Below are 13,556 nucleotides of genomic sequence, written 5' to 3'. Positions count from 1 at the left end.
TCATGTAGTGTTTAGTCAACCCTCTTATTTCAGGAACACATCAATACTGAAAGAGTACAATCTAGGAAACAGAGATTCTTAAGATATGGTTCTGGCTTCACTCCTATTATAAGAGCACAATGTTGGTGGCTTATAACAGTACCCCTCTTTGAGCAAGTTGCATGGAACGCTTCCCAAAATGTTTTACCATTTAAGAATAATCACGAAGCTGACAGGATAGATGAAATCGTGACACCTTCGATGTATCCATCTGCTGGTCACAATTTCAACCCCAGCAAGGCAGCCTCCGAGGTCACTAAATTGCGAACCATTAAAACATGGTAATGTTCACATCTGTGATCTGCAAGCGCAGTGTGAAGTGCTATGTAAAGAAGTATTCGCAAAACTAGTAGGCCTGGCTTCCGGCCTGCAGAAATGATGTAGTGATACTAATAGTGGTAGGAAAGATTGTGTTGGTGCTCATTGTAGAGGTATGGTAGGTGGTGACGAGGGAGAGAAATCAAAGAGATGGAGAGAAGAGAGCTGTGTTGATTGAGGCGCAAATTGAGGTTGGGCTGGCACTCAAGTCTTGACAAAAAAAACATTAGAAAAGGTACTTCAGTAAAAGAAAATATTGCTTTCTGTACATAATACATTTATGAAGTGAAAAACTCAATGTGTGTTGTTTGAGTGTATTTTTACGGTGCAAAAGAGCTGCTCATGGATTCAGGGCTGGCTTTAGTGGTGGTGGCGGTGGCCAGTGCAACAATGATTGTTGGCGCCCGCCCAATGACCACCTCTGCCATGAATTCCCTCATTACCACCGTGTAACAGAGCCACTTAAGTCTCCATAACCATTCTCTCTCTCAGATGCATTTAATTAGTTTTATAGCATCGCTCATACCAGTGTAGGGTAAGATGTCAGAGCACAGAGACAATCAATCCTACGTATGTAAATCAGTGTATAGGAAATTATAATTAAGACAGAGGACTACAAGGTGTAGGAATCACAAGTCATCCATACCTTTCTGCAACATAAGGATAATGAAAGACTGGGGAAAAATTATAACGCTCTAATCTATACATTGCAGTTTGCTTTCAGCTCTTTGATGACAGTTAATAGCTCACTGTATCTATCTTAGGATTTCAATGTATAAACTGTAAGTAACAAAAGGATCTCTCTGACAAAATCAGTAACACTCTGACCTCTTTACGTCATATGAACTTTGTGATCTCCATGATACACATTCTTTGCAACTGTCTGTGTTACCTTCCATGAGTCAAAACTTCCACTAGGCAGAACTGCATCTCTCTCCAGAAAGACCATTAGTCATGGAGTTATCTTGACATTTTTATTGTTGCCTGAAAATAGCTGGAGGCAAGAAATGCTGTCAGCAGATGCTTTTGAAGTCATAATATACTTGCAAACACAGATCACCAACCTGAAGTCAACACCTGGTGCGGTGGCACCAATCTCATCTCACTAAAGCCAGCCCTGCATGTACTGCAATGTGAACACACTCCACAGGAGTTGGAATTATACACCAGTCAATAGTATGAGAGGAGAGGAAAATGTTCCTTTAGGCAAAGCCAAAGAGCACTTTACTTATATTTAAGGAGTTTTAAATATACTCCTTAAAGACAACTGTGCTCTCAAGGCAGACCTAAAAGCAAGTTGCAATTGGTCATAAGGTCAAATGTTATAGGTGTACCTCAATGTACATTTTGAATGTCCTGATAAGGAAACCATTGTCAGCATAGCACCAAAACTGTATAATCCTATCTCGATATCGGAAAGTTTTGAAATGCCATCTGTCACTTGGTTTATGGCGTCTATGACGCCAAATCTGATTCTATGGCATTATTTTTACATTATGTTAATATGAACGTTCTAGTCAGTGATACATTCCTGTACTATTAATATTTTCATTGAGTTATACTGTAGGGAAACACACCATTGATAATATAAATCGTAATGTCATCTGTGAAGTCCAGCGGGGTAATGCTATGTTAACAATTATTTGTAGCAAGCAATGTGCACCAGATATTATGTTCCTGGTGCTTTAGAGGTGCATGGTGAAGGTAGAGTCTGGCAGATTACTGTTTGTAGAACAGTTTCAACAGCTTTGCAAAAATGAAGATGATCAGATAGATTAATGACACAGAGGGAAGTGTTTCTAGCAATGGACAGTTTGAGATCTGAAACAGGGCCACACCATTAATTGTGTGGGGCTTCCAGTTATGCATCAGAAGAAAGGGTTATTCCAAAAAGTTCTCCCTAAAGATGTAAGGGCCACCATGCAAGAAGGCTCTGTGGACACTAGGCAGTTCCTTAAATTCAACACACTCCTTTATCTGAAGCCTTTGGAGCAGATGTGGGGCTGAGAAGATATAGCTGCTGTATTGCATATGAGCTGAGGCCCAGCTGTGCCACATAATTACAATTGCTGCAGCCTAAATGTGATAAGTGAGTAGACTACCAATGGGGCCCAGATGGAAGAAAACATCTGGCAGGGGGTTTAAGACCAGTTTTGGGAGAAAATGCCTGCGTTTTCTAAGACGAAAGAACCAATTTTTTGAGGCTGCTGTAATTTGAGCATTTAAGGTGAAGTCTAGGTCTAACAGGGTGCCCAGGTTCCCACAGTATTTAAAGGCGGATGGCAAGGGTCTATGGCAGTGCACCAAAGAACAAAATGCTACAGAGAAGATTCATGGTACAGCAAAATGAGTTCCAGCTTTGCTAGGTTACACTTTCAGAATTCTGCTGCCATCTACCATTTTAAAGAGCAATAAAAAAGTCAGAGAAGGATCATTCTTAGCGACACTCATCCAAAAAAATCAGTTGTGTGTCCTCAGTGTACATAAGAATTTGCACTCTGTATACTGAGAACATCAGTGGTGGAGGCAGGGGCGCAACTAGACTCAAACTTCGGGAAAGGGTAACACTTCAAATAATGGGGTGAGCCATGTTTAGAAACTGGGTAAAATGTCTTACTGGGGGACTCCCCTCACTGTTGTTGTGTGCTGCATCATATGGGGAGTATTATTTGGACCATGTTGCAGCCAACACTGCATTTCAAAGCATAATTGGGCAATACCATTGCTTTCAATTTAATATCATCTTGTGGGTCTTAAGGGTTCTCCATCGAGGAATGTTAGTAGAATGAATGGTGAATGCTACAGTTAATGCACTTTGGGCCAGTAGACACAGTAGGATGGGAATTTCAGTATCAATAAGCATCAAATAGTGTGTTCCAAAATGTACTGGGCCATGTGAATTGGTCTCAACCTATTGGGACTTAAAAAAACTACAAGATATACTTCCACAAAGGGCATTTTTCAAAATTGGTAGCACACATTCAGTTTAAATATATTTTATTTTGTAATTGTTCTGTTCATAGCAGATTTCTCATCACACAATAGGTTTATTTTAAGTTACAAGCTTCTAGGAAGCGACAACTCTGTTACTGTCCATTAGAAAGATGCCTCACGCCTAGGCTCACAAAATGTTGAAGCTATATTAGGTGGTAATGCATGGCAATCCTGCCTACCAGCTCCAATAATGTAGTAGTAATAGTATTTACTTTATTTTGGTTAAACAACCATAAAAGTATACATAAATACATTCATAAAATTGAGTATATACAATCTCCTGGGGCATTCAGATCTTTAAAAAAAAGGTGAGAATATGTATTATTTACACATGTAAAAGAATTAAAACACATATGCATGCTGTAAGTGCAAGGTATAAATTTAACTTGAAGTACATGTATGGCACACGGAAAACAGGTTTAAATTGGAGATGGAGTAATCAAATGTAAGTTCAAAAGTATATGTCCGATAGCTAGACAGCCTGGGCACTTTGTCAGTCCAAGAATACCCATTAGGACATGGCTCTCCGTCTTATGCGCCATGCTTGCTCCAGATATTTGGTTCCAGCAATGACTATCACCGCCTTCGAGTCATATTTAAGAATTCTCAGGGCCTCCCAATAATGTCTGGCACCCAAGAGCTTACAAACAGGGATTATCCATCTCCCGTGAGGGTGTGAATATGGCAGGCAGAAAAAGAGAAAGTGCTCTTCAGTTTCCTTTAGTTGAGGGCCGAAATGACAAGACACAGAGGAGGTACGCTTCTCCCATTTAGCCGTTAAATGTCTTAGCGGTAGGGACCCGTACCTAAGGTGTAGGTACAGGTGCTTGGCAAAGTGGGGATGGATTTCATCCAGGAAATTTTCGTAGGATGGGGAGCATTTAATGTTTAAAAATTGCCCAGCCAGGTTCTCATGACCATTGTTTAACCATGTCTTTTCCAAGGCATAGCTCCAATAGGCTCTTTTTAATTTCAGGGATACGTCCTTGGCAACCACAGTGGGAGACTTCCAAAGGTCAATCATTTTCAGCTTCTCACACTGGAACTTAATGTGGTTCAACCAAGGCGTAATTACCCATGAGTCACTAGAAATTAGGTCAATCAAGGAGTCCCTATATGGTGTTAGTTCCTTGCATTTCCACAGCCTCACCCAATACAACAAGGGTTTTAAAGCCACCACCAAATGTATAGGGTTTAGTGCTAAGTCCATCCTCAGTGGCACCAGTGGCGTGCCCTTTGGTAACTTGAGCATGTTCCTAAGAAAATTGTTCTCAGCTGTCAGAAGAACGGTAGAATCAGTGAAACCCCAAATCTCTGCCCCATAAATGGCTGCCGTGAGGGCAGTAGCTTTGTATATCTGGAGAACTGGGGACACTGCACCACACCCGTTTCCTTCTGGTTACAGCTTATTGGGTAAGCCTTCTGGATGAGGAGATTTTTGCTCTTCACCAACTGATGGCCCCAAGACATTGAATCATACAGTCGGACCACTAAGTAGTCAAAGTATTTGTTCAATTGTGGAGTCATTGATTAACATTCTCCCTCTAAATGTCTTGTGGGTGTTTATCCCCTTAAATCTTGTTTTTGTTGGGTTAATGTCCAGACCCCTTGCCTCACAAAAGGCCACAAAGGAGTCCAGTTCTGCCTGAAGGCCCATTGGAGTTCTAGAGATGAGCACAGTATTGTCGGCGAACATTAATATTGGAAGCGGGGTTCCAGCAAGCTTAGGGGCATTAGGCGTACATTTTGTGAAAGCCATTTAACTGCCCATTAATGTAGAGACTGAAAAGTGTTGGGCCAGTACACAACCTTGCTTTACCCCCGACAAGTTGGAATCGGGTCTGTTACATCCCCCCCATGTTCCATCTCACTTTGGCATAGGTGTTTATGTGGAGTGCTCTCAAGATACGTATTAGGTGAAGGGGCGCCCCGTATCCTGCAAGTATTTCCCACAAGTTATCCCTGGGTACCAGGTCGAAGGCTGCCCTAAGATCTAGAAAGGCGGCATACAGGTGATCCCTCTTCAGGATGACATACTTCCAGCATAACATCTTGAAATGAAAGACCTGATCAACAGTGCTGATCTTGCTCCTGAACCCTGCCTGGGTATCCTCAAGGATATTATTGTCCATTACCCATGCTTATAGTTTGGCCAGAACCTGTCTGCAATTTTTTTTTTAGAATTGTCCAACAGGCTTATGGGTCTGTAGTTATAGGAAACATCCCTACTTCCTTTTTTTTAATATGGGCATGATAACAGCTCCTAGCCAGGTCAGTGGAATGGTCATGTCCTTCATTATAGCGTTGCTCAATGCATTCAGGTAGGAGATCCAGACATCTTGGTGTGAGAGAAAAAGATCACCAGGAATACCATCCAGGCCAGGGGCCTTCTCCTTCCTCATTTGCATCAGGGCTGCTCTGGTTTCAGCCTGGGAGAAATATGGGCACTCTACGTTAGCCTCCGTCTCAGGAGGGTTGGAAAAGGCCTCCAGGCCTACCAAGCAATCCCTCTCAATTAGTTCCTCCCTAATGCTTTCATTGTGTTCCACCCCACCTCACTGTACAGGGATCTGAAATGCTCAACCCAAGCACTGCCGCTTCAAGGTGGTTATCTATTAATTTCGAGCTGGATGCCACCAGTAACTAAAACATCTTCTGATTCTTACTCTTAAGTGCGTTGGTAAGCTCTTCCCTTTTGGCCATATCCCAGTTCTGTTTAGCCTTTTTTAGGATAGCCTTGTAGTTATTCCTAGCAATGGTTAGTTTTGGCTTGATTCGCTGCTTCAAAGCGTGTAGGAGCCTGAGCTTGGCCAGCCGACAGTCCTTAGTGAACCATCCTGGGGCAACGTTATTGGAGTCCCCTCTTTTCCTAATTTTAGTAAACAGAGGCCTAAGCTGTTCCATGAGCTGACAGTGCACAAGAACCATATCGGGATCATTCCCCTTTAAAGGTGTATATTTTAGTTTGAATTTCCGCATTATCCATGACTTCTGCCCATTTCATGTTACTCCTGTTATTAACTGTCTGTAGGGGATTTGCATGGACTACCGCTGACAGATTACAGCTAGTAAATATAGCAGGAGAGAATACAGCACTTAAGGCATCATTATCGGAACAGGTATTGCCATTAGCAATTATTTAGCCAATCTCCATTACCAGATCTTCTAGTTGGCCAGCTACAGTGCTTAATTTCCCAGTTGTTTGAGCGGCTGCCCCAGAACCAATCAGAGCACCTTGGAGATCCTGCAAATAGACTATCTCTCTCTGCCCTTTTCCAAGTGTCATGTTACAATCACCTGCGATCAATTTCGAGGTGCCTCCTTTCAGGCACTGAACAGTATTAGCGAGATGAACTACTGTGGGGGAGGGGACGTTTACAGGGACTGATCTAATGCAGGCATTAATTATCTCAATATATCTGGCCCCAGTAGGCGGTTTAACTTTTATTTCTACCCCTAGCAAGTCCTTACTTCCCGTTGGAACTACTTTCACTAAAGGATGAAAATATCTAGTTTCAACCAAATAAGAAGACCCCCTGAAGCTATAACCATGGATGAATGGACTGCATTAGCAACAAAGGTAATATACCCACTTCTATGTACTGGTGTCACTGCCCATGTCTCCTGCAAAAGTATAATCTGGTGGTGATCAATTAACTCACCCCACTCTTGGTTTGCAAGCTTAGCACAGACACCTGCTACATTCCAAGTTAGAACTCTAATGGAATTTTCGGCAATCAGCCTGCTATCCCACTTCGGTCCTGCCCTAGCGCCTGCCTGCCTGTTCAGCCATTATAGAATTAATCTTACTCTGTGTAGCTGTGTCCCTCATATCATCACTCACGGCACTCAGCTCTAGGTCCTCAATGGCGCATGCTGCAGTTTCCCCACTCATGCTTCCCCTAGATGTACAGTTAAGGACAGAACTTGTCCTTATCCCCCGATTGTCAATCAATATCTGCTAAGTTAGCTCATTCCCCCACTAATGTGGTGCATTGGTGGTGAATTAAAGAGTTACAGCTTTCTGGGTTCTGTGGTTCTCCTAGTCGGCTGGGGGCACTGAGTTTAAGGCGTATGTGTGTTCTTGGTGTAGGTCTAAATCTTAATTCCATGGATATCAGCTCATCCACCAATTTAGGACTCTTCCTATATAATCCCATTGGTGTGCAAAGGGGCTACAACATAATGCAGATAATATGTCATCCCTGATGATAGACGTACAACCCCTGGTGTGGCGGAGCCAGTGGATTACTTTTTTAATGCAAGATTCTTGAGTTTCACTGGCTCCGTGTGTGAGTTTGGGGAAAGTTTTCAGGTGGATAATGCCAGACTGACATGTACTCTGGTTGGGTTTGGAGGTGTTTTTACTCCCACAATGAATCAGGCCTATTTGGCAGGTGGTGGGCTGAGTGGGCTGTGCACTGAGTTGCTTGATGGTGTATCTACCTCCAATTAATTTTCCTCTTATAAGGTTAGATGAGGTTGAGCGTGCTATGCTAGCAAACCCACCATTGTCAGCAGTTAACCCATTACCCTTAACTGACTGCGGCTCCCATCATGTATTCATCGTTTTGATAAACTTGGTTAGAGTCACAGCCTAAAATGCAACTCTCATTTGGAAAGATTTTGGTGTGAACAGCACGTGAAGAGCAGAAACAGCATAAAGGGATTGTCAATGTTTCTTTTATCCACACAAATTAGACTCAATCACGGAAAAAAATGGTTAACTTTGTTAGGTAATTTGCTAACGTGGTACTGTCAGGCAGCTGCTCGTTTTAGAGTTCATCAACACAGTGGCAAGTAAGAAGTTCAACCAAGTTCAAATGTCCTTTGGTTCACACTTCTTTGCTTCCAGCTTGAGGCTGACCAGTCAATGGAAAGCTAATGAGGAAGTCAGCTTGGGTGAAGGGGTCGTCTGTGGCTTGCCCTTTGTGGTGAAAGGGTGTTTGATGTCACTTCCACTTTGGTATTTTAGTCAATTAAAGTCCATGGCAGCACATTAGCAATACTTAAGCATGTATCACATACATGTATATTATTTTCGGGAGAGTATTGAATAACAATGGGTTCTAGAAATATGCAGCAACAGCGCATGGAGAAAAATGCTACATCTTAAAAACATAGGTCTGTGGAATTTAAATTTATGTTTTACAGATAGTGCAGTGCATATATTTTACTGGAATTCCTGTGTAGGGCAAAAGGCTAATGAAATGTGACTTCTTGGGTTAATAGGTCGTTTCCTGCCTTAGTTAAGAGCAGGTGAAAACATCCGCCCTTCTGGTGGAGTTCACAGAGCTTTGCCCACTCTGCATTCTTCTACAAGCACAGAGTTCCAGTAAAACTCTACCAACCACTGCGTTATGGAGTTTTCTTCTTGTGCGCAGCTCCCCAACTTTAAGTTGGTGAGCGTGCGTGAGAATTTGCATCCCTTAGCACAATTTCCGGGTGTTAGCATGCCTCTTGGCAAGGTTTATGAACGCAGGAAGACATGGCAGGTCATGATCATTCGTGTTGAGAAGGCTGGCGCTCAAGTACAAAATCTACTTGAGTGGCAGAAAGAAGCTCCGTCCTCTAGCACGCTGCATGCTGAGGTTTGCGCTGATTTTACAGCACAGAACATGTTCACGGACCGTCAAATCAGCACAATCAGCATGAAATGCCTGAATTCGCCCACTCCCAGAAATCAGCAGAATCTTGTGGAGGTTTGATGTAACTCCACAGAAATCAGTGGAATGAAACTCCACAAGTTCTGCCCAGGCCTATCCTTAAGAGGACCCACTCTAACTTAACTTAGCATTGATTTAATAGTACACCATGATTTACAAAGTGCTGTCACTATCTGATTCTCCTTGCTGTCACCCCAAAAACCTCCTCCACCCCCTCATCCCTCTTGACAACCCTTTGTGTTCTCTTTTCTTCATTCCCTACCTGGAGAGCCAAAGGCTGATTGCCTATAAAGCACTGTCACCTATGCAGCGAGATATCAATGTCTTGGGTAATACCCATTTCATCCACAAGCCTTCTCTCTCATTCTCTCTGCCTTGCACATGTTTACTCTTCCCCACTCCATGTGGGGTGTTAGATGAGCCTATGAGAGCTTAAAAAGCTATAACAATAAGCACATAATATGTTAAGACACCCAGATACAACAATTGAAGTCCCTTTGTTCTAAAACTATGAGTTAAATGTTTCTTTACTTTGAACCACAAATGGGTTTCTCTCTCTTTCCTGCTCTGTTTCTCTCTGAGTGTCTCCCTTACCAACTTAAAATCTCTTGGTCTTTGCCACTTTCTGTGTCTTTCAGCATCTCTGCTCTCTTTCAAACTCTACTCCTGTGCATCTTTCTCCAGATCTCTCTCTTAAGAACCCTACTTTGGCCTGTGCAGAGCAACAGCATGGAGAGCAAGAGTCATTCAGGAGACTTTGAACTTGAATACCTAATCTATGCAGCCAATCTCTCTCTAAGCTTTCATCAACCAGTCCCCTATTCTCTGCCACAAAGCGCATCATCCCCATGTCCTACAGCAGCAGGGCTTTCCTCATCCTTCGGAGTCTCTCCTCTGCTCCTCATCCTCCAACCACTTAGCACGTCCTCTCCGTTTTTTAATCTACCCTTAGCAATTGGCCTAATCATACTTTCTCCTTCAGATCTACCACAGAGCTTTTCCTTCCCCTCCTCCACATAGCTGTTTATCCTTTCACTGTCCACATCATTTACTGCTACATGATTTCCTGTCTTCTATCACAGTCCCTTTTACTAGTCTCTCCGTCGTTATTCTCCATTGGAAAATCTTTTTGCTCTCTTCAACAAGCTACCATTTGCCTTCTTCCTGAGTTCTCTACCATACTGTCCTGCCAGGCCTCCTACACAAAATCCTGGGATCTCTTGGGTGAGCTACAAGTGTAATTTACATACAGCACAGATTGTACAAAGTCAGAAATGTAACCACTCAACTGGCGAGGATGCTTGCTACTAGATGGTCACCATGTTCCCTGCCACAAGTCCCTTTGCAGCTGCATGGCTTTTTGGTTGGTAGGACTCATGGGCCACAGTTTGCCAGTGGCCGGGCTACCTCTTGGCAATGCTAGTCCAAAAGCATGTGATGTAAAATGTCCTAAAGTGGGCAACGGCACACATTTTAATACAGTGGTTTTTAAGCTTTTTTTTTAGTTTTATCCCAAGCCACCATTGAGTTAAATTATTTGGGTATTAATGGTGTAACCTGATCAAATGTTTACAGGAAACATGGATTACTGTAGATGTTTCACATTAGAAGTTTATGATAGATTGATTAGACTAAAATCAAAGATAAGAGAACAAGCATTATATTCTCTGGTACATTACCCTACTCCACCCTCTGTGGTACTTCGAAGGCAACGGCAGAACTGCAGCCTTGCCATGTACGCACACTAAACTGGTGCAGGATAGGTAGCACATATGCATAATTATCTCCCACACAAAGCAGGTACTTCATTGGCAACAGCAATACATACTTACCTCAGAGACCGAAAACATATCCTGACGTGACCCTGACCTCAAAAGTGTATGCAGGCTGGAGTGAGGGGCATGGTTTGCTGTTGGAGGGGCTAGTGGGGGGGGGGGCTTTCTGGCATTGAAGTGTGTGTCTGGATATAGAGTAAATGCAGAAATCTGCTCCAAGATCCCCACAATGCAAGAATGAATGCAGAAAGCAAGCAGAGGGTAGACGCAGCTCAGATTGTTGGATCAGTGTCATCCTGCTGATACCACTGTCATCCCCCAGAATTCCTCTGTCTTCTCTCAGTGCTTATCCGCAAGCCATCCAGCCCCTTTCATATTTTCTTCTCACCCTTAGGAGACCTTAAGAAAGCTGAAAAGCCAGTTCCTAGTGAGAGAGCTTAGCTTATATAATCTATCTTAACATGAAATGTTTATGAATTAATGTGTGATAATGCCACATAGAAACTGTAGTAATACATTTCGCTTAAAACGTGCACTTGAAATGTGACCACGGGGTGTGGCCACCAATATATACGGGAACTAATAGAAATGACTAATGTTGATAAAATATGATATTAAAGTGTGGTTTTGTACTAATTATTAATGATTATGTTATTACAATTATGCTAAATGAATTCTGTAGGCCTTAAGTTAGCATGAGCTGAAGCTTAGCTGCCTGGCTCTCATATTAAATGTGTTTTTCTAATGTGCAGTGTGCTGACTTGCAAAAGGGTATGACCTCTTGTTTTTCTTCAAACTAGAAGCTGAATGTAACCATAGTGGATCCGTTCTCATGAAATTCATCTTGCTTGTAGAAATGTTTTAACTAAAATGCAACAGTGTAAATTAATATAATGTACAAGGTCGTTCTAACCGGTGAAGACAATGGAGCTACTGACCAAAAGATGTGCAAAGAATTACAGAAGGATGAGATCATACCGGACATGCTACCTCCGAAGACGTCAATCACATGGACCAATAAAATGTCTGTAAATTAATATGGGGTGAAAGATTAATGACATAATCTGTTTTCTAATAGGGTAATGATAGTGGGGTATAACCACGGACCAATGAAATTCTAGGGGAATGTACTACGAAAAAGGGATAAAAACCCATGACACAGGGAACCATTTAGAATTCAATGCTATTGATTTTATCCAGAAACTTTGTCACTCTGTTTGGTGACTTTGGTGATTTTACTTAGAACCATCCTCTTCCTTAGATTGCCCATTTACACTTTGCCTCCTTATGAGGAAAGGGCCCCTTTTTGCCCCAGAGCTGAGTCTTGACTGATGGCGAATCAACTGATGTCCTGAAGACGAAGACTGAACCTTAGTGCTGACCTAAACCTTGGAGGGTAACTATGACAAAGAAATTGTGATTTGTCTCTTTGCTTTTCCTTTCTAGGTACCAACTGCTTACTTTTGACAGAGACCGTAGCTAGATATTTTCCTAATTGGTGTTCTAAATTGTTTTGCATGAAGCTCAACATGCCAATGCTAATCAGTGGTTAGGACAGGGGTTCACTAAAACTGACGCAAATAGACAAACAACTGAATCTATGCTTTGTTGAACTGACGCGTTGATGACACTCTGCTAAAGTTGATCTATGTACACGCCGTGTTATGTTCTGATGTTCGCGATTCTTGCCTTAATGAAATCTTATCGATGTTGCCATATTGTGACTATGCTGTTTTGTTTCTTGGTTATGAGATTAACACATCCACTTTTAGAATTGTAACTAATAGGGAATAAAACTCGTAAAAATTCTACTAAACTGGTGTGGTTATTCATGACTGCAAGGTCATGGTGGTGTCTTGAATCGATTAATGTCTTTGACTAAAGTGAAATGCATTGTGGTAATAAATATTGATGACATTATTGATTGACATATTGATTAGTTATCTCGTCCTAAGGTGTCTCTCAACTGGGTCAAAAGATTCATTGGCCTAAAACGAGTCCTAATGTGTAATAAATTATCATAAAGGGACGCGTTAGCAGTTCTGGTAGCAGAGCGACGGTTAGGCCCTTTGGGGCAATAGGACGGAAAATTATTGTTTAGATTGTTTTTCTGAGATAATGCAAATTAGAGATATGATGTGTTTCTAAATTCACCATGACTTTCCCGGGATCTCGGAGCCTGCCTAAGTGAGTTGGGAATGTTCTCTGCGTCTTAGCATGTGTGGTATAGATTTTGCGCTTGCTCAGCTTATGCATTTTGCAAGTGATTTGTGAAGTTTGTGTATGTTTAGGCCAGGTAATGTTGTTTTAGTGGGAGTGGGCGTACTCCACAGTATGAGAGTAGGGAAGTCGGCGTACTTCATATGAGTGTGGCGCTTTGTGCTGTAAATTATCCACGTGGTTGATTGTTAATGTACGGACCCGTCGTGGTCTAAGACTCCGGAGTATATTGACAAGTGTAGGAGACACATGGGTTTATGTTGTAATTTGTGCGGTTCAATAGGTAAATCGGGCGTGGTTGACAAGTCGAGTTTGAGTCAATTGTGTGTACGAAACCTTCGATGGATATTTGGCAAGTTCTAAAGTGCACTAGGACATACCATTGACAAGTTGAGAGTAGGATTTGCGGGTCAAATTCTGCTTGCGTATGCGGGAGCTGAGAAGGAGAGAGTAGCGTCCGAGGCTTCAAATGAAATCTCTGTAAAGTTCTGAAGCGAATGTGTTACCCTTCCTGTAGTAAACCGGCAAATTTGAGTTGTTGTTA

This window comes from Pleurodeles waltl, chromosome 3_1 (genome assembly GCF_031143425.1).
Source record: "Pleurodeles waltl isolate 20211129_DDA chromosome 3_1, aPleWal1.hap1.20221129, whole genome shotgun sequence".
In the NCBI taxonomy this organism is placed as follows: Eukaryota; Metazoa; Chordata; class Amphibia; order Caudata; family Salamandridae; genus Pleurodeles; species Pleurodeles waltl.
Note: the sequence above shows the minus strand (reverse complement) of the source record.